Raw genomic sequence first — 24,634 nt, forward strand, 5'->3', positions numbered from 1 at the left:
GTGAGTCTTGTGTTTGTTGCTATCTCTGGCTTTCCTTTCCATTTGCAAAGAAAATCTCCGATCATTGAGCTCATCTCGAAAGAGAAATAAGCGAAATTTGTCAAATTTAATGATCTTCGTCCTAACAGGCAAAAAACTTGAAAATGAAAAAATTCGGTAGAGCCCGGCCGGGACTCGAACCTGGGCACACGGAGCGGCGGCGGGAGCCGTTGCCGTTGTCTGGCGTTCGAAGCCATCAATACAATTTCCAACAGATGCACAGAATCATGTGCACAATGGAAGTAGTGTAACTGTCGCAGAAAAAAAGTCTGTCATTACACGAAAACACACGCATTGGTAAAGAGTACAGCTTATAGGCAGGGTTGACGAGCGTCGTTAATGTCGTAATTGTACCATAGAGGCGTTTTCGCAATAAATACGATTCAAACACAAGATACCAACTCACGGCCCTTGAAGCCATCACACCTAATATGTTTGAAAAGTCTTCTAACCAAAGACGAAATGCATCCCATAGTGGTTTGTGTGTGTTTCTATCTTTGGCTTTACTTTTCCATTTGCAAAGAAAATCTCCGATCATTGAGTTCGTCTCGACAGAGAAATGATCTTCTCTTAATAATATTCACCCTAACAGGCAAAAAACTTGAAAAAGTATTCAGTTCGGCAGGGCCGAACTTTGGATACCCACCACCTCGGATATGTATATTGCATCATATATGAACCCATAGCAGCTATATCTAAATGTAGTCCGATGTCCACCATATTTAGGAAGACTATGTAAGGCTCTAACACAAGTCCTTGTACCAAATTCATCAGTAAACCAGTAGGGAAAGGCAAAAGTCGGGCGGTGCCGAGCTATATCCAATTCGCAACCAATTTTGATGGGCTTCGGCGAATGTTTTCAGATGGTTTGTTAAACAATCAGTATCAAATTTCGAGCAAATATGTTCAAACTGTTAAAAATACGGTTGACAAATGACAACATCATTGCAAATTAGCCAAAATCTGACAAACATATATATGGGAACTACTTCCAATTCTGTACCGATTTTGACCAAACTTCTTAGATATTGTGGTCGACATCGAGGAAAGAGTTTTGCACAATTTTGGCAATATTGGTCAATTATGCGCTTGCAGAGACCCTAGACGTGAAAATTGGGTGAAATACATATTGGGTTGCCCAAAAAGTAATTGCGGATTTTTCGGTCGGCCAAATGAAGTTGATGATTACCAAATCAAAGCATTAATCGAATTGGATCGTCATGTAACTGAGCGTGAGATAGGAGAGAAGTTAAATATACCAACATCAACCGTTCATTATCACATAAAAAGTTTTGGACTGGTGAAAAAGCTTGATATTTGTATTGAAAGAAATTCATTTAACAAACCGAATCAACGCTTGTGATATGCACCTTAAACGCAATGAATTCGATCCGTTTTTAAAACGAATCATAACTGGAGATGAAAAATGGATTGTTTACAACAACGTTAGTCGAAAACGATCATGGTCCAAGCATGGTGAACCAGCTCAAACCACTTCAAAGGCTGATATGGTGGGTGGGAAGGGTGTGGTATATTTTGAGCTGCTTCCAAGGAACCAAACGATTAATTCGGATGTTTACTGTCAACAATTGGACAAATTGAATACAGCCATCAAGGAGAAGCGACCAGAATTGGTCAATCGTAAAGGTGTCATATTCCACCAGGACAACGCTAGACCGCACACATCTTTGGTCACTCGCCAAAAACTGAGTGAGCTTGGCTGGGAACTTTTGATGCATCCACCATATAGCCCTGACCTTGCACCATCAGACTACCATTTATTTGGATCTTTGCAGAACTCCTTAAATGGTAAAACTGTCGGCAATGATGAGGCTATAAAATCGCACTTGGTTCAGTTTTTTGCAGATAAAGGCCAGATGTTCTATGAGCGTGGAATACTAAATTTGCCAGGAAGATGGCAAAAAGTTATCGAACAAAATGGCAATTATATATTTGATGAAAGTTCAAGAAAGGCCACTCTTGCCCTATACACCTGCAAGAGAGCCATTGGCACAAGTTGGGGATTTAGAAGCGTAACATGCATTGAGTATATACTGCAGTTGTCAGACCTATTATCCTATATGGTGTTGTGGTCTGGTGGACAGCGCTTTAAAAATCCATATACTGCTCAATACTTAACCGGACCCAAAGGATGGCTTGTTTGTGCATCATAGCCGCACTGCCTCTGTACATTGTGGCTACCCATGTCGCATAAGATGTCGCAGCGACCACTGCCGTGAGGTTAAGGCAGCTTTCTCATTGGTCATGTGGCGGCAACGGACACTGCGTTATGCTTGATGCAATATCCCATGTTCCAGGCAGTGTGGATTACACCTAACATGAGAAGTATTTTGATAAAAATTACTGTACTACTATTCCTGATAGAATCGATTGGAACTACGATATCCCAGGTAACAGAAGTTATATAGACTTCTATACGGATGGTTCCAAACTAAACGACCAGGACGGCTTTGGGGTATACTCTAAAGATCTAGAACAGGTCATATCAAAGAGGTTACCCGACCACTGCAGAGATCCTTGCAATTAAGGAAATGTTGGAATGGCTGAGATATAATGTCATTACGACGATTGGCAAAAATATCTTCTCAGACTGCCAGACAGCCATTAAATCCCTGGAGAACGTATTTCTGAACACAAAAACTGCCCTCGACTGTCGCAGATCTCTCAACGAGATGGCTGAACAGTTCAAAATTCATCTATTCTGGATGCCGGGTCACAGAGGTATCCCAGGGTATTGTAAAGCGGATGAGCTTGCGAGACTAGGAACTACTCTACACACTCCAGGGACACTGGAATCTGTGGGTGTGCCTATAGCTAGGTTTTCAGGACCAGGCCCGAAGGACTACGAATGATAGATGGTCACAAAGAGGCGGCTGTGAGCATTCCAAAACTATGTAGCCTCATCTAGACTTGAAGAGGTCTACTGCTTTGTTGTTATTGACCAGAACAGACGTCTCAGTCATTGCGTCCGCCATAACAGGTCACTGTCATATTGGAAAACATGCTGACAGACTAAAGATTGCCAGCAACGACTTTTGCAGTAGCTGTTGGGACAACGAGGAAGATAAGACTATAGAACACCTTCATTATGTGTGTCCCGCAAAGAGTTCCACTTTAGGTTCTCATTTCTTTGAGAACCTGTCTGATTTAGCGGATGTGAACGTTCGCAAGTTGTTGGGCTTTTCAAAGCGATCTGGATGGTTCAACGGTAGAAACTAGAAGGCTTCTTCCTTCTTCTGTTCCTGTGGTATCACAATGGACGAAAACGTCTAAGTGAGTCTGATGGCAGACTGCCACTTAAATCTAACCTAAACTACTGCAAATCGGACGAACATATATATGGGAGTTATATCTAAATCTGAACCGATTTCGAGCAAACTTTATAAATATTATAAAAGTTGTCAACGAAAGCGTTGTACAAAGTTTTAGGAAGATCGGTAAATAAAGGCTGACACATCTAAATTGAATCAGCAAATGATTCTGAGTCGATCGGTATACTTATCAATGGGTCTATCTCTCTTCCTTCTGGGTGTTACAAACAAACGCACTAAGTTATAATACCCTGTACCACAGTAGTGGTGTGGGGTATAATAATTTCCCTTTTATGGGCCTAAGAACTTTAATCGGGGGTCTGTATATGTATTTGAGCTATATATCTAATTATAGACCGATCTAACAATCTAGGACAAGAATGTCGAAAGGCCTAACACAGCCCACTGTATTAAATTTCAGTGAAATCGAGTAATAAACGTGCTTTTATTGTCCAAAGAACTATATCGGTCTATTTGACAGTTATATCGAAATATAAATCGATCTAAATTATACTCGATACGAATGACGAGGAGCCACAAATCGTCATTTCAAATTTCTACGAAATCGGATAGTAAATTATGGGTCCAAGACCTTAAATCGAGAAATCAGTATATATGGCAGCTTTATCGAAATAAACACCGATCCTAAAGCATACTCGGTTAATAAATTCACCTTTAATGGACCTAAACCTTAAATCGGGAAATCGTTATATATGGCAAATTTATCCAAATCTGGACAGATGGGTGCCGTATTGAATAGGGATGTCGAGGAGCCTACCATAATTTACCATACCAAATTGCTGCGAAATCGGACAGTAAATGGGCCTATTATGGGCTCAAGATCTTAAATCGAGAGATCGGTTTATATGGCAGCTATATCCAAATCTGGACCGAATTATGGTAGTATGTGGAGGGTCCAATCATAACTTACTGTCCCAAATCTCAGCGAAACCGGGCCCAAGACCTTACATCGAGAGATCGGTCTACATGGTAGATATATCTAAATCTGCATCGATCTAGACCGCATTTAACAACGATATCGAGAGGCCTAACTTAACTCACTGTCCCAAATTTCAGAGACCTAAGACTTTATATCGCCAAATCGGTCTATATGGGAGCTTTATCAAGATATAGCCCGATATAGCCCATCTCCGGTGCAAAGTTTCGGCTCGACATCTCTATTTTTATACCCTCCACCATAGGATGGGGGTATACTAATTTCGTCATACCGTTTGTTACACCTCGAAATATGCGTCTAAGACCCCATAAAGCATATATATTCTTCATCGTCGACATTTTAAGTCGATTTAGCCATGTCCGTCTGTCTGTCTGTCGAAAGCACGCTATCTTTCGAAGGAGTAAAGCTATGCGCTTGATATTTTGCACAAATACTTTTAATTACAGTAGGTCGGTTGAGATTGCAAAAGGGGCAAAACGGTCCATGTTTTGATATAGCTGCCATATAAACCGATCATGGGTCTTGAATTCTTGAGCCTCTAGAGGGTGCAATTCTCTCTGATTTGACTGAAATTTTTCACGTGGTGTTTTGGTATCAATTCCAACAGCTGTGATTAGTATGGTTATATCCTAATATAGCTGCAATATAAACCGATCTGAGGTCTTGACTTCATCAGCTTTAAGAGGGCGCAATTCTTATCCAATTTGGCTGAAATATTGCATGATGTGTTTTGGTATCGCTTCCAAAAACTGTGCTAAGTATGGCGCAAATCGGTACATAATCTGATATAGCTGCCATATAAACCGATCTGCGATCTTGACTTCTTGAGCCTCTAGAGGGCGCAATTCTCATCCGATTTGGCAGAAATTTGGTACAACGGTTTTTCCCATGACCTTCAACATACTCATCGGGGAATTTGGTACACATTTCTGCGTTTGTAGTGTTACCCTCTCTTATAACTGGAATTTCAATGACGCCGTTTTCCAGTTAAAATTTGATATCAAGGTAATTAAAATATTCCATTTATCATTATTGGGAACTGACCATTTTGGCCATTAACCATTTTATTCTATATTTGAATTAAATTATTTTTTTATTCGAACTTGAAATTGTAATAATTGCCGTTGTGGGATCATATGACATGTGGGGCACACTTCACTGTGTTCCACCTATCGTTAATCGATGGTCTACATTTTGTTGACATGCCGGCTGGCCCTATCCTAACTTTTTGCTTCTCGCAAAGTCAAGTGGATTGAGTGATGTGAGTGAGACAATTAAATTGATAGCAACATAATTACTTTTATTTGTTGTTGTTGTTGTTGTTGTTGCTGCTGCTTTCCTCGTCATAGACGACGATACTTATATTTAAAATTGCAGGTTTTTGTTTTTGTTCGTTATCAGTTAAATGGCTTGTGCTGCCGTTGTCCCAGCTGGTGGTGTTTGGCTGTTGTTTGAGCTGCTGCCTTTGCTGCGATTCCTGCTATCAGCGCGGTTGGTTGGTGTGTTATGGGCCATTTCGTCTTAATTGGTTTTTGTTGTTAACACCAAATTTGACGATAATAGGTTAGTAGTCGTCATTATAATTTTATCGCCTTTAAAATGATAAAGTCAACACAAGGAAGGTGCTCAAAATACTACGTACACATTTCTTATACCCACCACCATAGGATGGGGGTATACTAATCTAGCCATTGCGTTTGTAACACCTCGAAATATTGATCTGACATGTATTCTGGATGGTCTCGTCATTCTGAGTCGATGTAGCCATGTCCGTCCGTCTATCTGTCGAAATCACGATAGCAGTCGAATGCATAAAACTATCAGCTTGAAATTTTGTACAGATGCTTCCTACTAATGTAGGTCGTTGAGGATTGCATATCCCCCCTATAAACCGTTTCCCTGTTTGGACTTCTTGCTCCCCTAAAAGCCTCACTTTTCATCAGATTTGACTAAAATTTGGAACAAAAGCTTGTATTAAGACTTCCATCATCCATGCCCAATACGATCCTAGTCGGTCATTAAATTGATATAGACCGATCCCCATATAAACCGATCCCCGGTTTTAATAGCTTAAACCCCCAGAAGCCTAAATTTTAATCAGATTTGGCTGAAATGCGGAACAAAGACTTGTATTATGATATAGACCGATCCCCAGATTTGATTTCTTGAGTTCCTACAATAGAAGCCTCACTTTTCATCCTATCCAACATCCATGCCATGCACGATCCTAGTGGACCTATAAACTGATATAACCCCCATATAGACCGATCCCCGGTTTTTGACTTCTAGATCCCCTAGATCACTTTTCATCCGATTTGGCTGAAATTTGGAACAAAGACTTTTATTACGACTTCCAACATCCATGCTAGGTATGATCCTAGTCGGTCTATAAACTGATATAGCCCCCATATAAACCGATCCCCGGTTTTGACTTCTTGACCCCCAGAAGCCTAAATATTCAACTGATTTGGTTCAAAAATTGACCTTAAAACCTATCTTATGACTTAGAACATAAGTGCCAAGTTTTATCCGCATCGGTCAATTTGGTGATATAGGCTCCCTACCGCTATCCTCTATCCCGATATGACTCTTTGAGACCATTGAAGACTCATTCAGTTCCCGATTTGATTGCTACAAAATAATTCAATTACAAACTCAGTTAATAAGAGTACATTTTGAGTGGAATCCATGGTGGTGGGTACCCAAGATTCGATCTAGCCATGTCCGTCTGTCCGTCTGTATGTCGATAGCCCGCTAAGCTTTGAAGAAGTAAAGCCAGCCACTTGAAATTTTGTACAAATACTTCTTATTAGTGTAGAGCAGCTGAGATTGCAAATGGCCTATGTTGATCCATGTTTCGATATAGCTGTGATATAAAACGATCTTGACTTTTTGAGTCAATAGACTCAATTCTTATCCGATTTGGCCGAAATTGTGCACGACGTCTTACGTTATGACTTCCAATAACTGTGCTAAGTATGGTTCAAATCGGTTCATAACCTGATATAGCTGTCATATAAACCGATCTTGGATCTCGACTTCTTGAGCCACTAGGGGTTCAATTCTTATCCGATTTGGCTGAAATTTAGCATGAGAGGTTTTTGTTATGATTTCCAACAAGTATGCTAGGTATGGTTGAAATTGGTCAATGACCTGTCATAGCTGCCATATAAACATTCTGAGGTTTTGACTTCTTGAGCCTCTAGAGGGTGCAATTCCTATCCAATGAAGCTGAAATATTGCACGACGTGTTTCGATATGACTTCCAACGACTGTGCCAAGTATGGTTCAAATCGGTCCATAACCTGGTATAGCTGTCATATAAACCGATCTTGAATCTTGACTTCTTGAGCCACTAGAGGGCGCAATTCTTATCCGATTTGGCTGAAATTTTGCATGACGTGTTTCGCTATGACTTCCAGTAACTGTGCTAAGTATGGTTCAAATTGGTCCATAACCTGATATAGCTGCCATATAAACCGATCTTGAATCTTGATTTCTTGAGCCACTAGAGGGCGCAATACCTTTCCGATTTGGCTGCAATTTAGCACGACGGGTTTTGTTACGACTTTTAATAACTCTGCCAAATACGGTTCAGATCGGTCCATAACCTGATAGAGCTGCCTTATATACCGATCTGGGATCTTGACTTATTGAGCCTCTAGAGGGCGCAATACTTTTCCGATTTGGGTAAATTTAGCATGACGTGTTTTGTTACGACTTTTAACAACTGTGTCACTGATATAGCTGCCATATATACCGACCTGGGACCTGGACTTCTTGAGCCTCTAGAGGGTGCATTTCCTATCCTGTTTGGCTGAAATTTTGCGCATGGTGTTTCGTTACAACTTCCAACAACTGTGCTAAGTATGGTTCAAATTGGGCCATAACCTGGTATAGCAGCCATATAAACCGATCTTGAATCTTGACTTCTTGAACCACTAGAGGGCGCAATACTTTTCCGATTTGGCTAAAATTTAGCATGAGGTGTTTTGTTATGATTTCCAACAACTATGCTAGGTATGGTTGAAATTGGTTCATGACCTGATAAAGCTGCCATATATACCGATCTGGGATCTTGACTTCTTGAGCCTCTAGAGGGCGCAGTTCTTTTCTGATTTGGCTGAAATTTTACAAAAACATGTTTCGCTATGACATCCAGCAACTGTGCTAAGTATGGTTCAAATTGGTCCAAACCCGGTATAACTACCATATAAACTGATCTTGAATCTTGAGTTCTTGAGCCACTAGAGGGCGCAATACTTTTCCAATTTGGCTGAAATTTAGCATGATGACTTTTGTTACGACTTTTAACAACTGTGCCAAATATGGTTCAGATCGGTCCATAACCTAATATAGCTGCCACAGTTACCGATCTGGGATTTTGAATTTTTGAGCCTTTAGAGGGCGCAATTCTTATCCGATTTGGCTGAAATTTTGTACAACGTCTTTTCCCATGACTTTCAACGTACTTGTCAACTATGGTCTGAAGTGGTCTATAGTGTATTACAGCTCCCATATAAACGAATCTCCCTATTTTATCTTTGAGCCCCTAAAGGGGGCAATTCTTTTTCGAATTGGCTGAAATTTTACACAATGACTTCTACTATGGTCTCCAACATTTGATTCAATTGTGGTCCGAATTGGACCATAACTTGATATATCTCGAATGGCATCCAATTTTTATACCCTACACCACTACTGTGGTACGGGGTATTATAACTGTGGTAGGGGGTATTATAACTTAGTGAATTTGTTTGTAACACCCAAAAAGGAAGAGAGATAGACCCATTGGTAAGTATACCGATCGACTCAGAATCACTTTCTGATTCGCTTAAGCTATGTCCGTCTGTCTGTATGTCTCTCTGTCCGTCTGTCCATATTAATTTGTGTACAAACTACAGGTCGCAATTTTCATCCGATCGTCTTCAACTTTGGTATGGGCATGTTTTTCGGCCTTGAGACGAAGCCTTTTGAAATTGGAAAAAGTCGGTTCAGATTTGGATATAGCTCCCATATATATGTTCGTCCGATTTGCAGTAATAATGCAATAAAATTGTCATTTGTTAACCGATTCTCTTGAAATTTGTCAGGTATAACTCTCGACATTATTGGTGAATTTCATGGAAATCGGTTCAGTATTAGTTATAGCTCCCATATATATGTTCGTCAGATTTTGGGTAATTTGCAATAATGTTGTCATTTGTCAACCGTAGTTATTACAGTTTGCTCGGCAAGGTCCATGAAAAATGGTTCAGAATTGGATATAGCTTCCACATTGTACTTATAGGGAAGGTGTAGGGTATTTACAGTCGGCACTGACCGACTTTTGGCCCTTCCTTACTGGTTTTTAATCCTTTGTTTGCCTAAAAAAGATATTGAGAAAAGAACTCGACAAATGCGGTCCATGGTGGAGGGTATATAAGTTTCGGCCCGGGCGAACTTAGCACGCTTTTACTTGTTTTTTTTTTTACTTCAGCATTTAGGGGATTCTACCGGTCTTAATTTGATTAGAAACTCTAAAGAGTTGGACAGATCGCTGCTTCAGTGAAGTTTTTATGCTCAAATGAAATGAAAATAAACTAAGATCCAGAGTGGAAAACATTGGTTATCACCGCAACCACCAACTCACGGTAGTATGGGGTGGGAGAAAACAATTTGTCTTTTAAAAACGCGTACAGATAACCGTATTAACATTTAAATAGGTGTAAGCGAGAAGATGTGTAAAATTTTCGCCGGCCTCTTTGCAGACTCCTTAAGTTGGTCACCTTTTCCTTCGAATGCCGAATCTAAATTTGTGGTTTCAGGGTGCCAAATCTTAATTTGTGGCACGAAAAGTCGGACGGTGCCGACTATATTATACCCTACACCTACCCTATAAATACAATGTGGGAGCTATATCCAATTTTGATGGATATCGGCAAGCAAATATGTTCAAACTGCAAAAACTATGGTTGACAAATGACAACATTATGGCAAATTACTCAAAATCTGACGAACATATATATATATATATATATGGGAGCTATGTCTACTTTTGAACCGATTTCGAGAAAAACTTCTCAGATAATGTAGTAGTCGTCGAGGAAAGCGTTGTGCAAAGTTTTGCCAAGATTGGTCAAACAATGCGTTTGCTGTGGCTCGTGAAAATCTGGCCATATACATATATGACAGCTATATCTAAATCTGGGCCGATTTCTATAAAATTTACCAGTTATATTGAGAGTCCTAATAAAATCCTTCCTGCAAAATTTCGACAGAATCGGTTAACAAATGAGCACTTTTTTGCAATATTTCTCAAAATCTGACGAACATATATATGAGAGCTATATCTAAATCTGAACCGATTTCCATGAAATTCACCAGTAATGTCCAAAGTCGTAAAACAATCCATCGTGCCGAATTTCGAGGGAATCGGGTAACAAATGACCATTTTATTGCATTATTACTGAAAATTGGACGAACATATATATGGGAGCTATATCCAGATCTGAACCGATTTTTTCCAATTTCAATAGGCTTCTTCTCTAGGCCGAAAAACATATCTGTACCAAATTTTAAGACGATCGGATGAAAACTGCGACCTGTACTTTGTACACAAATTAACATGGACAGACGGACAGACAGACGGACGGACGGACAGACAAACAGGCGGACGGACAGACAGACAGACGGACAGACAGACAGACGGACAGACAGACGGACGGACAGACAGACAGATAGACGGACATAGCATAGAATCAGAAAGTGATTCTGAGTCGATCGGTATACTTATCAATGGGTCTATCTCCCATCCTTTTGGGTGTTACAAACTTATGCACTAAGTTATAATACCCTGTACCCCAGAAGTGGTGTAGGGTATAAAAATTGTAGGCCTTGAACGATCTCTTTGAAATTAGTGATCCTGAAGGGACCGTAAAGGGCAAAGAAAAAGGTTTCATCTTAATTCCCAATTCCAGTTGCTTATCTAATACTCGACCCGCTCCAATGTATAGTCCTTTCTAGTTGGCATTTTTTTTTCTCGTTTCTTGAAATTGATATAAATTGCTCCAAAGCATTTTTTGTTTTGTTTCTAATTTGGAGAACTAATTCAAAGATACGAGACCATAATTGCTTAGACAGGTTATGATCTTTTCATTTAATTAGTTTCAATTTGCGAAAACATGTCGTAAAACAATTCCACTGCAGTCGGTCCACATAATTTTTCATGTGTGTTGAAACTGTTTTGTGGGTGACAACTTAATTAGAGAAAATTCGCAGACTGTTGAAATTTTTTTTTTTTTTGGTCAATCTCTAATGCATTTGCATAAAAACAAAGATCCAAGTACTTAGGCAGACGCTGGGATGTTTTTTTTGTTTTTTTTTTTTCCTCCTTCTATAGTACCTAAAGACCCATTCATATGAATTGGCAAGAATTTAAACGAAAAAATAACGCACACACACATAACCATAAAACAGCAGACATTTTTTGCTAAAATAAAAAAATATTGTTTTCGTATTTTTTTTTTTTTTTGGTTTTTTTTTTGTTTTTTTTTTTTTTTTTTTGCAGTTTAAGTAAATAAAATGTTGATTACTTAATGAAGCGCCATTCTGCCAGCCAGCCATCTCAGCCGGGCGTACAGAAGCTCTTACGACTTGGGCAAATATTTTTTCTTAGTCCGTTTTTGGATAGCTGGGAATAGATAGACTGGTTCACTCTTAATAGCACTCACCGAGGCGGTGGTGGCGTCGGTGGCGGTGGGCACTATGAGTTACTGCTGGCGTTTGTGATGACGCCGTCGACGATGATATGTACAATAATAAGTTTATTCTCGAGTAATTAGGTTGCGTAAAAATAAAAAAAATATTTTTTATGGGTGTTTGGCGAAAATTAAAGCAAAACAAAATGCTTTTACATTTTTTGGGAATTCTCTGTTACCGAGGCTAATGGGTGTTTTCGATTTTATTTGGCACAGCCTCAGTACGTAATCTACGTAATCAGCCAATGCTTATAATATTGACATAATGGGTCGATCAAGTAGTTCGCAGCAGCCTCTGGAAAAATTGGGAAAGCAATCTGGCAGTAAACGGAGATAAAACAAGTAAAAGCGTGCTAAATGCGGCCGAGCCTTAGTTTGGGAACCCACCACGAGGATTGTACTAAACATGTACACAAACTTACTCGATTGAAGGGCACACGTGTACTTTAAGTACAAATTTTCTGTCACTTTAGTTAAAAATTGAAGATAATTGAGGCCTTGGAGACTAATCTGGAGATAGATTATGTGGGAGCTATATTAGGTTATAGACCCATTTACACCATACTTACCATGGACTACATGCAAAATTTCAGGCTTTTTAGAAAACTATTACGGCTTTCAGAGGCTCAAGATGTCAAAATGTGAGGTTGGATTATGTGGGGCTATAAAAGATTGCTGACCGATTTGGACAATACTTGGCATGGTTGTTCAAAGTCATAACAGATCACTAAGTGCAACATTTCAGCCTAATCAGAAAACCAATGCGACTTCCAGAGGCTGACGATGTCAAATTGGAGATTATACGGCAGCTATTTGGTTGCCTAAAAAGTAATTGCGGATTTTTTAAAATAAAGTAAATGCATTTTTAATAAAACTTAGAATGAACTTTTATCAAATATATAATTGCCATTTTGTTCGATAACCTTTTGCCATCTTCCGAGCAAATTTAGTATTCCACGCTCATAGAACTTCTGGCCTTTATCTGCAAAAAACTGAACCAAGTGCGATTTTATAGCCTGATCATTGCCGACAGTTTTACCATTTAAGGAGTTCTGCAAAGATCCAAATAAATGGTTGTCTGATGGTGCAAGGTCAGGGTTATATGGTGGATGCATCAAAAGTTCCCAGCCAAGCTCACTCAGTTTTTGGCGAGTGACCAAAGATGTGTGCGGTCTAGCGTTGTCCTGGTGGAATATGACACCAATTCTGATCGCTTCTCCTTGATGGCTGTATTCAATTTGTCCAATTGTTGACAGTAAACATCCGAATTAATCGTTTGGTTCCTTGGAAGCAGCTCAAAATATACCACACCCTTCCCACCCACCATATCAGCCTTTGAAGTGGTTTGAGCTGGTTCACCATGCTTGGACCATGATCGTTTTCGACTAACGTTGTTGTAAACAATCCATTTTTCATCTCCAGTTATGATTCGTTTTAAAAACGGATCGAATTCATTGCGTTTAAGGTGCATATCACAAGCGTTGATTCGGTTTGTTAAATGAATTTCTTTCAATACATGTGGTACCCATATTAAAATTGACGCCAAACAAACAAATGTAAACAAAATTTCGCGCACTTTTTTTCTAAAGCAAGCTAAGAGTAACAGCTGATAACTGACAGAAGAAAGAATGCAATTACAGAGTCACAAGCCGATGAAAAAATTTGTCAACGCCGACTATATTACTACTATATTACCGACAATTACTTTTTGGGCAACCCAATATATTAGAGTACATACCTAAAAATGGGTTTCTACCGGGTAAAAAGCCAACGCTTGGGTATTTATTGGGTAAATATCCGATAAATACCTTTTTTGGGTATTTATAATTTTGCAGATATCTTGGGTATAAAAACATTTTCCAAACAATTTTTGATAATTTAGTATTCTTTGTATATAAACCTAACCTTCTGATCTCCTAAAATCGATTTTTTGTTATATATAACCGCTATATAGACCGATCTCCAGACTTAAAGTTTTGCGGCAATAAATTAGCCATTCAAATCGCTCTATAACAAGTGGCCATATAAACCGATCTTGAATCTTGGCTTCTTTAGCCTCTAGAGGACGCAATTCTTTACCGATTTAGCTGAAAACTGCCGTGAGGTTAGGGGAGCTTTCTCATTGGTCATGTGGCGGCTACAGACACTGTGTTATCCTTGATACAATATCCGATGTTCCAGGCAGTGTTGATCACACCCTACCTGAGCCGCTTTTTCATAAAAAAAAATACTGTATCACTATTCCTGATAGAACCAATTGGAACTACGATATTCCTGGTAACAGAAGTTGCAAAGACTTCTTTCTATACGGATGGTTCCAAACTAGACGAACAGGAGGGCTTTGGGATATACTCTAAAGATCTAGAACTGGTCATACCGAAAAGCTTACCCAACCACTGCAGTGTGTATCAAGCGGAGATCCTTGCATTTAAGTGGTGGAATGGCTAAGATATAATGTCATTACGACGATTGGCATAAATATCTTCTCAGGCAGCCATTAAATCCCTGGAGAACGTATTTCTGAACACAAAAACCGCCCTTGACTGTCGCAGATCTCTCAACGAGATGGCTGAACAGTTCAAAACTCACCTGTTCTGGGTGCCGGGCCACAGAGATATCCCAGTGAATTGTAAAGCGGACGAGCTTGCGAGACTAGGAACTACCCTACACATTCCAGGGATACTGGAATCTGTGGGTATGCCTCTAGCGACATGTAAGCTAGGTTTTCAGGACCAGGCCCGAAGGACAACGAATGATAGATGGTCACAAAGAGGGGGCTGAGAGCATTCGAAAACTAGGTGGCCTCATCTAGACTTGAAGAAGTCTACTGCTTTGTTGTAATTGGCTAGAAGAGACGAGTCATTCATTGTGTTCGTCATGACAGGTTACTGTCTAATCGGAAACATGCTGACAGACTGAAGTTTGCCAGCAACGACTTTTGCAAAAGCTGTGAGGACATCGAAGAAGAAGAGACTATAGAACACCTTCTGTGTGTGTCGCGCCTTGGCAGTCAGAAGGAGTTCCACTTTAGGTTCAAATTTCTATGAGAACCTCTCTGATTTAGCGGATCTGGAAGGTTCAACGGTAGGAACTAGAAGGCATCTTCTTTCTTCTGTCCCTGTGGTATCACAATGGACGAAAACGTCTAAGTGAGTCTGATGGCAGACTGCCACTTAAACCTAACCTAACTTAGCCGAAATTTTGCATGACGTGGTTTGTTATGACTTCCAACAACTGTGTCGAATATGGTTTAAATTGGTCCATAACCTGATATAGCTGCCATATAAACCGATCTGGGATCTTGACTTCTTGAACCTCTAGAGAGCGCAATTATTGGGTTGCCCAAAAAGTAATTGCGGTTTTTTTAAAAGAAAGTAAATGCTTTTTTAATAAAACTTAGAAAGACCTTTAATCAAATATACTTTTTTTACACTTTTTTTCTAAAGCAAGCTAAAAGTAACAGCTGATAACTGACAGAAGAAAGAATGCACTTACAGAGTCACAAGCTGTGAAAAAATTTGTCAACGCCGACTATATGAAAAATCCGCAATTACTTTTGGGCAACCAATTTTATCCGATTTGGCTGAAATATTGTACAACGGCTTCACCTAAGACCTTCAACAAAGGTTCGCCCAGGCCGAACTTAGCACTCTTTTACTTGTTATTTGCTTTCCTATTTTAAAGAAAAACAATTGTTTTAAATAAAGAGTTCTGACGACACTTATGACGTATATTGCTTAGATAATCTGCGTATAAACTACTTATGTGGTTTCCCTATTCGATAAGCCGTTTTGCCCCTTATCATTGAGCCTAAAAAACTTGTACTGGACAGCACTTAATGCAATCTTCATAGGCTAATTTCCATTTTTACTGTGTACAGATATACTCGTCATACCGTATTAAAGCACTCTATATCAAGTTATCAAGCTGAATCTGAACAAGTAAAAGCGTGCTTAGTTCGGATGGGCCGAATCTTATATACCCTCCACCATGGATCGCATTTGTCGAGTTCTTTTCCCGGCATCTCTTCTTAGGCAAAAAAGGATATAAGAAAAGAGTTGCTCTGCTATTAAAACGATATCAAGATATAGTCCGGTTCGGACCACAATTAAATTATATGTTGGAGACCTGTGTAAAATTTCAGCCAATTCGTATAAGAATTGCGCCCATTGGGGTTAAGAAGTAAAATAGAGAGAACGATTTATATGGGATCTGTATCGGGCTATAGACCGATTCAGACCATAATAAACGCGGTTGTTGATGGTCATGAGAGGATCCGTCGTACAAAATTTCAGACATATCGGATAATAATTGCGACCTCTAGGGGTCAAGAAGTCAAGATCCCAGATCGGTTTATATGGCAGCTATATCAGGTTATGAACCGATTTGAACCTTATTTGACACAGTTGTTGAAAGTAAAAATAAAATACGTCGTGCAAAATTTCAGCCAAATCGGATAGGAATTGCGCCCTCTAGAAGCTCAAGAAGTCAAATCCCCAGATCTGTTTATATGACAGCTATATCAGGTTATGGACCGATTTCAACCATACTTGGCACAGTTTTTGGATATCATAGCGAAATACATGGTGCCAAAAATTCATTCCAATCGGATAAGAACTGCGCACTCTAGAGGCTCAAGAAGTCAAGACCCAAGATCGGTTTATATGGCAGCTATATCAGGTTATGGACCGATTTAAACCATACTTGGCACAGTTGTTGGGTATCATAACAAAACACGTCGTGCGAAATTCCATTTCAATCGGATAAGAATTGCGCCCTCTAGAGGCTCAAAATGTCAAGACCCAAGATCGGTTTATACGGCAGCTATATCAGGTTATGAACCGATTTAAACCATACTTGACACAGTTGTTGGATATCATAACAAAACACGTCGTGCAAAATTTCATTTCAATCGGATAAGAATTGCGAACTCTAGAGGCTCAAGAAGTCAAGACCCAAGATCGGTTTATATGGCAGCTATATCAGGTTATGGACCGATTTGAACCATACTTGGCACAGTTGTTGGATATCATAAAAAAACACGTCGGGTCAAAATTCATTCAAATCGGATAAGAATTGCGCCCTCCAGAGGCTCAAGAAGTCAAGACCCAAGATCGGTTTATATGGCAGCTATATCAGGTTATGAACCGATTTGAACCATACTTGGCACAGTTGTTGGATATTATAAAAAAACACGCCGTTCAAAATTTCATTCGAATCGGATAAGAATTGCGCACTCTAGAGGCTCAAGAAGTCAAGACCCAAGATCGGTTTATATGGCAGCTATATCAAAACATGGACCGATATGGCCCATTTACAATACCAACCGACCTACACTAATAAGAAGTATTTGTGCAAAATTTCAAGCGGCTAGCTTTACTCCTTCGGAAGTTAGCGTGCTTTCGACAGACAGACGGACGGACGGACGGACGGACGGACAGACGGACGGACAGACGGACGGACAGACGGACGGACATGGCTAGATCGACATAAAATGTCACGACGATCAAGAATATATATACTTTATGGGGTCTCAGACGAATATTTCGAGTAGTTACAAACAGAATGACGAAATTAGTATACCCCCCATCTTATGGTGGAGGGTATAAAAATAAACAGGGCAGTCAACGGACATAAGCGGAATATATGGCTGGAAAACTTGAAGCAATGTAACTCAGGTACCGTTTTAGGCAACCTGGGGTCTACTGTTAAGTCTCTCTCGATCCCCGGAAGAAGGCATGGCAAGACCTCAGTCGCATTCGGCGATGTTACAGTGACTGAACCCGTATCTATTGGGTTTTTCAGGTAGTTTAACTGTCAATTTATTGAGCATCCCGAGAGTGACAAAACTAGAATGAGTGTTATTCGTCTTATCCGTGAATCTGCATGTCACTGGACAGCCATCACAATTTACCGTGGAAGAAGTGACTATCACATCGATGGCGCCAAGGCGTTGGGCTCCTACGGAATCTCTACACTGATGCTGAAGGATCCGAATTTGAGTCTCGAGTACCTTACAACTGTCCTCAACATGTCTTTGAGCACTCTTATATTGGGTTGCCCAAAAAGTAATTGCTGATTTTTCATATAGTCGGCGTTGACAAATTTTAAGCATTAATCGAATTGGATCGTCATGTAACTGAGCGTGAGATAGGAGAGAAGTTAAATATACCAAAATCAACCGTTCATTATCACATAAAAAGTCTTGGACTTGTGGAAAAGCTTGATATTTGGGTACCACATGTATTGAAAAAAGTTCATTTAACAAACCGAATCAACGCTTGTGCACCTTATCCACCTATATGCACCTTAAACGCAATGAATTCGATCCGTTTTTAAAACGAATCATAACTGGAGATGAAAAATGGATTGTTTACAACAACGTTAGTCGAAAACGATCATGGTCCAAGCTTGGTGAACCAGCTCAAACCACTTCAAAGGCTGATATCCATCAAAAGAAGGTTATGCTGTCTGTTTGGTGGGATTGAAAGGGTGTGGTATATTTTGAGCTGCTTCCAAGGAACCATTCGATCTTTGCAGAACTCCTTAAATGGTAAAACTTTCGGCAATCATGAGGCTATAAAATCGCACTTGGTTCAGTTTTTTGCAGATAAAGGCCAGTGGAATACTAAATTTGCCAGGAAGATGGCAAAAGGTTATCGAACAAAATGGCAATTATATATTTGATTAAAGTTCATCCTAAGTTTTATTAAAAATGCATTTACTTTCTTTTAAAAAATCCGCAATTAGTTTTTAGGCAACCCAATAGTGCCCGATATCTGGAAGATGGACAGAGTGATCCCGCTACTGAAGACTGGAAAAGACTCGAGCAGAGGGAGTCGTATAGACCGATCTCTCTTCTTCCTCATATATCCAGCACGCTTAAGGGACTATTCCTCCCAAGCCACGTTGGAGAATTTACATTCGCAGAGCATTAGCATAGATTTTGAAGACAACACAGTAACTGCTTCCCATACCATCATCACACACAAAAGTAGAAATAAGCTGCAAAAGTTCCTTACCGGCAGCACTTGTAGTGTGCTGTCAAAAAACCTAGATATTATGGATATTATTCCACAAGCAATGGAATAACATTCAGATCTGTTAGAATGCCACTCTTCGAACAGCTCCAGGCTGTCCCATCAGTTTTCACGTGGACCACCTTCATTAGGAGACAAAGTGCAATAAAGAAAGATCATTCAAATCCTCATCTTGTGACAGGTATCCCCCTTTCAGAAGCCTTAAGGTGGATCTACATTATCTAGAGCGTGATGTTCAGCGCTCCAAGGGAGAACCTCTAGTTTCAAGTGGGTCTAGACAATATTTATGCAGACACGGTAGCAGATGCGGTGTATAACTACCGGGTGAATGTGGTCCTTGGAGAATGACCGCTTCTCATTGCACTTGAAATAATTGACCTCCCCCGGCAAACCAGAGTAGTTCTGGCTCAATTACGATCCGGCAGATGCAACCGCCTCAACTCCTACAGAGCAAGAATTGATGCCAATGTACAGGATGGGTGTCCCGATTGTGACCAGGGACCACACGACATACCTCACTTATTTAGGTGCCCAGCAAGACCCACTCTACTCACACCAAGATCACGCTGGACACACCCTACCATAGTCGCAGAGATCCTGGATCTGAATATTCAACAGAAACAAGCAGACGACAGATAGAACACAAAAAACACTGTTAAAACAACAACAGCCATACTGACCCCATGATCATTACTTTCAGTTATAGCCTCGACTTCTCAAGATCCATATTTCCGCTTAGGGGATTCATCATCCTACCGACCATACTACTGCGCCGCAATGCTATATGTACGTTCGTTCCTAACACGCCTTTAACATGGACTGCGTCACCCCAAAAGACTTCAAATTCATCAAGATTAATGATCGTAGTCCTTTAGCCTTCATGCCCAAACAGTCTGCCCTTTCGTTTCCTCTTACTCTGCTATGGCCCGAAACTCAAACGATGCGAATCGTACCATCCTCAAAGAAGGCGTTAATCTGCTTTTACAATCCAAGACTGTTTGTGAATTTACCTTCCAGGTTGTTATTGCCACGAAGACAAGTTTATTGTCCATAAAAATGTCCACTCAACGCCGTTGCGTAACATCATAACACCTCACGCATCGCACTGATCATGGATTTCGGGACAGTACTAGGGTCAGACAGTCGAAAACAGGTCTAGTCCCTTGGGAACCTGGGTCTAGCATGTACACCCCCAGGGCCATTCTGTCCTCTAACTTTGATCCATTAGTATAGCATGAACTTTCAGATGCCATATATCCGTAAATCCAAGACCATGCCGTTGCCGTTGTCTAGCGTTCGAAGCCATCAATACAACTTGCACAAAATCATGTGTAGTGCGGAAGAAGTGTAATTTGCCACAGGAAGAATGTCTGTCATTACACAAAAAAAAAACATGCATTGGGAAAAAGTACAGCTAATAGACAGGGTTGTCGAGCGTGAGTAATGTGGTAATTGCATCATAGATGCGTTTTCGCTATTAATACGATTCAAATACAACATACCAACGCACGGCCCTTGAAGCCGTCACACCTAAAATGGTTGAAAAGTCTTCTAACCAAAGACGAAATGCGTCCCACAGTGGTTGGTGTGTGTTGCTATCTTTGGCTTTCCTTTTCCATTTGCATCTCCGATCATTGAGCTCGTCTCGAAAGAGAAACAAACAAAAATTGTAAAATTTAATGATCTTCGCCCTAACAGGCAAAAAACAAAAGGACAAAAATTCCGGCTTGTAAGAGCTCAACAAGTCCAATCGGGAGATCGGTTCATATGGGAGCTATATCAGGTTACAGACCGATTCGGACCGTACTTGGCACGGTTGTTGGAAGTTAACACGGTTGGGATTCAAATGTCCGAAAATTTACACGTAGCGTTTTTGTATGACTTTCGCATCTGTGTCAAGTGGTGTTCGAATCGGTCTATAGCCTTATATAGCTGGCATATAAACCGATATCGGGATTAGATTCCTTGAGCTTCTAGAGGGCGCAATTCCTATCCGATTTGGCTAAAATTTTGCACATATCGTTTTGGTATGACTTCAAACAACTGGTATGACTAATTCAGTCTATAGCCTGATACCAACCGATCTCCAAATGTGTCTTCTTGAGCCTCTAGAGGGAGCAATTATTACCCACTTTGCCTGAAATTTCTGAGATAGTATTTTTCTATAACTTCCAACAACCATGCCAAGTACGGTCCATATCGGTCTATAACTTGATATAAAGAGTGATTTGTTAAGAGCTTGATAACTTTTTTTAAAAAAAAACGCATAAAATTTGCAAAATCTCATCGGTTCTTTATTTGAAACGTTAGATTGGTCCATGACATTTACTTTTTGAAGATAATTTCATTTAAATGTTGACCGCGGCTGCGTCTTAGGTGGTCCATTCGGAAAGTCCAATTTTGGGCAACTTTTTCGAGCATTTCGGCCGGAATAGCCCGAATTTCTTCGGAAATGTTGTCTTCCAAAGCTGGAATAGTTGCTGGCTTATTTCTGTAGACTTTAGACTTGACGTAGCCCCACAAAAAATAGTCTAAAGGCGTCAAATCGCATGATCTTGGTGGCCAACTTACCGGTCCATTTCTTGAGATGAATTGTTCTCCGAAGTTTTCCCTCAAAATGGCCATAGAATCGCGAGCTATGTGGCATGTAGCGCCATCTTGTTGAAACCACATGTCAACCAAGTTCAGTTCTTCCATTTTTTAGCAACAAAAAGTTTGTTAGCATCGAACGATAGCGATCGCCATTCACCGTAACGTTGCGTCCAACAGCATCTTTGAAAAAATACGGTCCAATGATTCCACCAGCGTACAAACCACACCAAACAGTGCATTTTTCGGGATGCATGGGCAGTTCTTGAACGGCTTCTGGTTGCTCTTCACTCCAAATGCGGCAATTTTGCTTATTTACGTAGCCATTCAACCAGAAATGAGCCTCATCGCTGAACAAAATTTGTCGATAAAAAAGCGGATTTTCTGCCAACTTTTCTAGGGCCCATTCACTGAAAATTCGACGTTGTGGCAGATCATTCGGCTTCAGTTCTTGCACGAGCTGTATTTTATACGGTTTTACACCAAGATCTTTGCGTAAAATCTTCCATGTGGTCGAATAACACAAACCCAATTGCTGCGAACGGCGACGAATCGACATTTCACGGTCTTCAGCAACACTCTCAGAAACAGACGCAATATTCTCTTCTGTACGCACTGTACGCATTCGTGTGGTTGGTTTAATGTCCAATAAAGTAAACTGAGTGCGAAACTTGGTCACAATCGCATTAATTGTTTGCTCACTTGGTCGATTATGTAGACCATAAATCGGACGTAAAGCGCGAAACACATTTCGAACCGAACACTGATTTTGGTAATAAAATTCAATGATTTGCAAGCGTTGCTCGTTAGTAAGTCTATTCATGATGAAATGTCAAAGCATACTGAGCATCTTTCTCTTTGACACCATGTCTGAAATCCCACGTGATCTGTCAAATACTAATGCATGAAAATCCTAACCTCAAAAAAATCACCCTGTAGAAAAAACGCTCAAAGAACTAGTCACATGCGATCCATGGGATTAATTTCTTTTTATACCCCCTCCACCATAGGATGGGGGTATACTAATTTCGTTATTCCGTTTGTAACATCCCGAAATATGCGTCTAAGACCCCATAAAGTTTATATATTCTTGATCGGCATGACATTTTATGTCGATCTAGCCATGTCCGTCCATCCGCCTGTCGAAAGCACTCTAACTTTCAAAGGAGTAAAGCCAAATGCTTGATATTTTTCACAAATATATCATATTAGTGTAGGACGGTTGGGATTGTAAATGGGCCAAATCGGTCCATGTTTTGATATAACTGCCATATAAACCGATCTTGGGTCTTGACTCCTTGAGCAATTAGAAGGCGTAATTCTTTTCCGATTTGGCATGACATTGTTTGTTATGACTTCCAACAACTGTGTTTAGTATGGATCAAATCAGGGAATAAACTGATATAGCTGCCATATAAACCGATCGTGGATCTTGACTTCTTGAATCACTAGAGGGCGCAATTTATATCCGATTTGGCTGAAATTATGCATAAGGTATTTTCTTATGACTTTCAACAACTGTGCTAAGTATGGTTCAGATCGGTTCATAACCTAATATAGCTGCCATATAAACCAATCTTGGATATTGACCTCTTGAACCACAAGAGGGCGCAATTCTTATCCGATTATGCTGAAATTTTGTAATGCACAACGCCATCTCTCATGACCTTCAGCATACATGTCCCATATGGTGTTAACCGATCTATAACCTGATACAGCTCCCATATAAACCGATCTCCCGATTATGCTTCTTGTTCCCTTACAAGCGCAACTCTTATCCGAATGGACTGAAATATTACCCAATGACTTTTACTATGGTCTTCAATATTCAATTCTCTTATGGTCCGAATCGGACTATAACTTCATATATCTCCAATGGCGTAACAATTCTTATCCATTATTCTTTGTTTGCCTAAAAAGAGATACCGGGCAAAGAACTCGACAAATGCGATCCATGGTGGAGGGTATATAAGATTGGGCCCGGCCGAACTTAGCACGCTCTAACTTTATTAAATTCTGTATATTCATTGTTGCCAACAGCCTACTGAGCCGATCTTCCTCCTAAGACATAAGAATCTTTCCAATTAGTATAGGTAATAAAAAAAAGCTCAAGAGCATCTGAAACTGAACTTTATTTGAAATCCATTCAAACCATAAAAACACTCAAAACTTAACTAACAACAATTATATCTAAAAAGGCGTTTAAACACTAAAAAGTCTGCAATAAAACACTGCTGGCACCCATTTCCCAAACGTACTTAACCAAAGCATGAGAAAAATAAACTCCAAATGCATTAAATTCAACGCAGAAAACTAATGCGGAAAACAGATTTTGACACTGCACCTGAACGAGAGCCACATAACCCACAGCAATGGAAGAGGCTTCTTGTCATTGGAGATGGGTGATATCAACAGCACAATAACATCCTTGTGCTGTGCTCCTTATTTGAAAACATTCCCATAGTAAAAATCATAACCGAATACTTTCGACTACTATTCATTCAATCAACACCTTTGTTAATGATCTAAATGAGATTTTATGAAAATAAGATTGAGAAGAAAAAAAAACAGTCCAAGGAAATTTGAGGAAAAAAACTAACATTTTGCTTATTTCAAGAAAAACCACAAAAGAAACCCCTGAGAATCGAGCAAGAAGAAGAGCCGCAGCAGCATCAACAAAAACTATATCAAACAATCTGTGAAATTCAATATTTATGACACCTACAACAAAAACAACCACAACAGCAACAACAAGAGAGGCCTCTTAGCATTGGCAATGAAAACAAAAATACCCGCAGCAAGAACATATCACATAGTACACCCAGGTTGGACTGTGGTCCAAAGCCAGAAAAATGTGCCACCTAGCGCAAGTGTTTGTATGCCGCCAAACAGCCATCCATTGCTACTGTCAGTTAGACCGCATTTACAAAGTAGGCA

The sequence above is a fragment of the Stomoxys calcitrans genome, chromosome 4 (assembly GCF_963082655.1).
Source record: "Stomoxys calcitrans chromosome 4, idStoCalc2.1, whole genome shotgun sequence".
Taxonomy (NCBI): Eukaryota; Metazoa; Arthropoda; class Insecta; order Diptera; family Muscidae; genus Stomoxys; species Stomoxys calcitrans.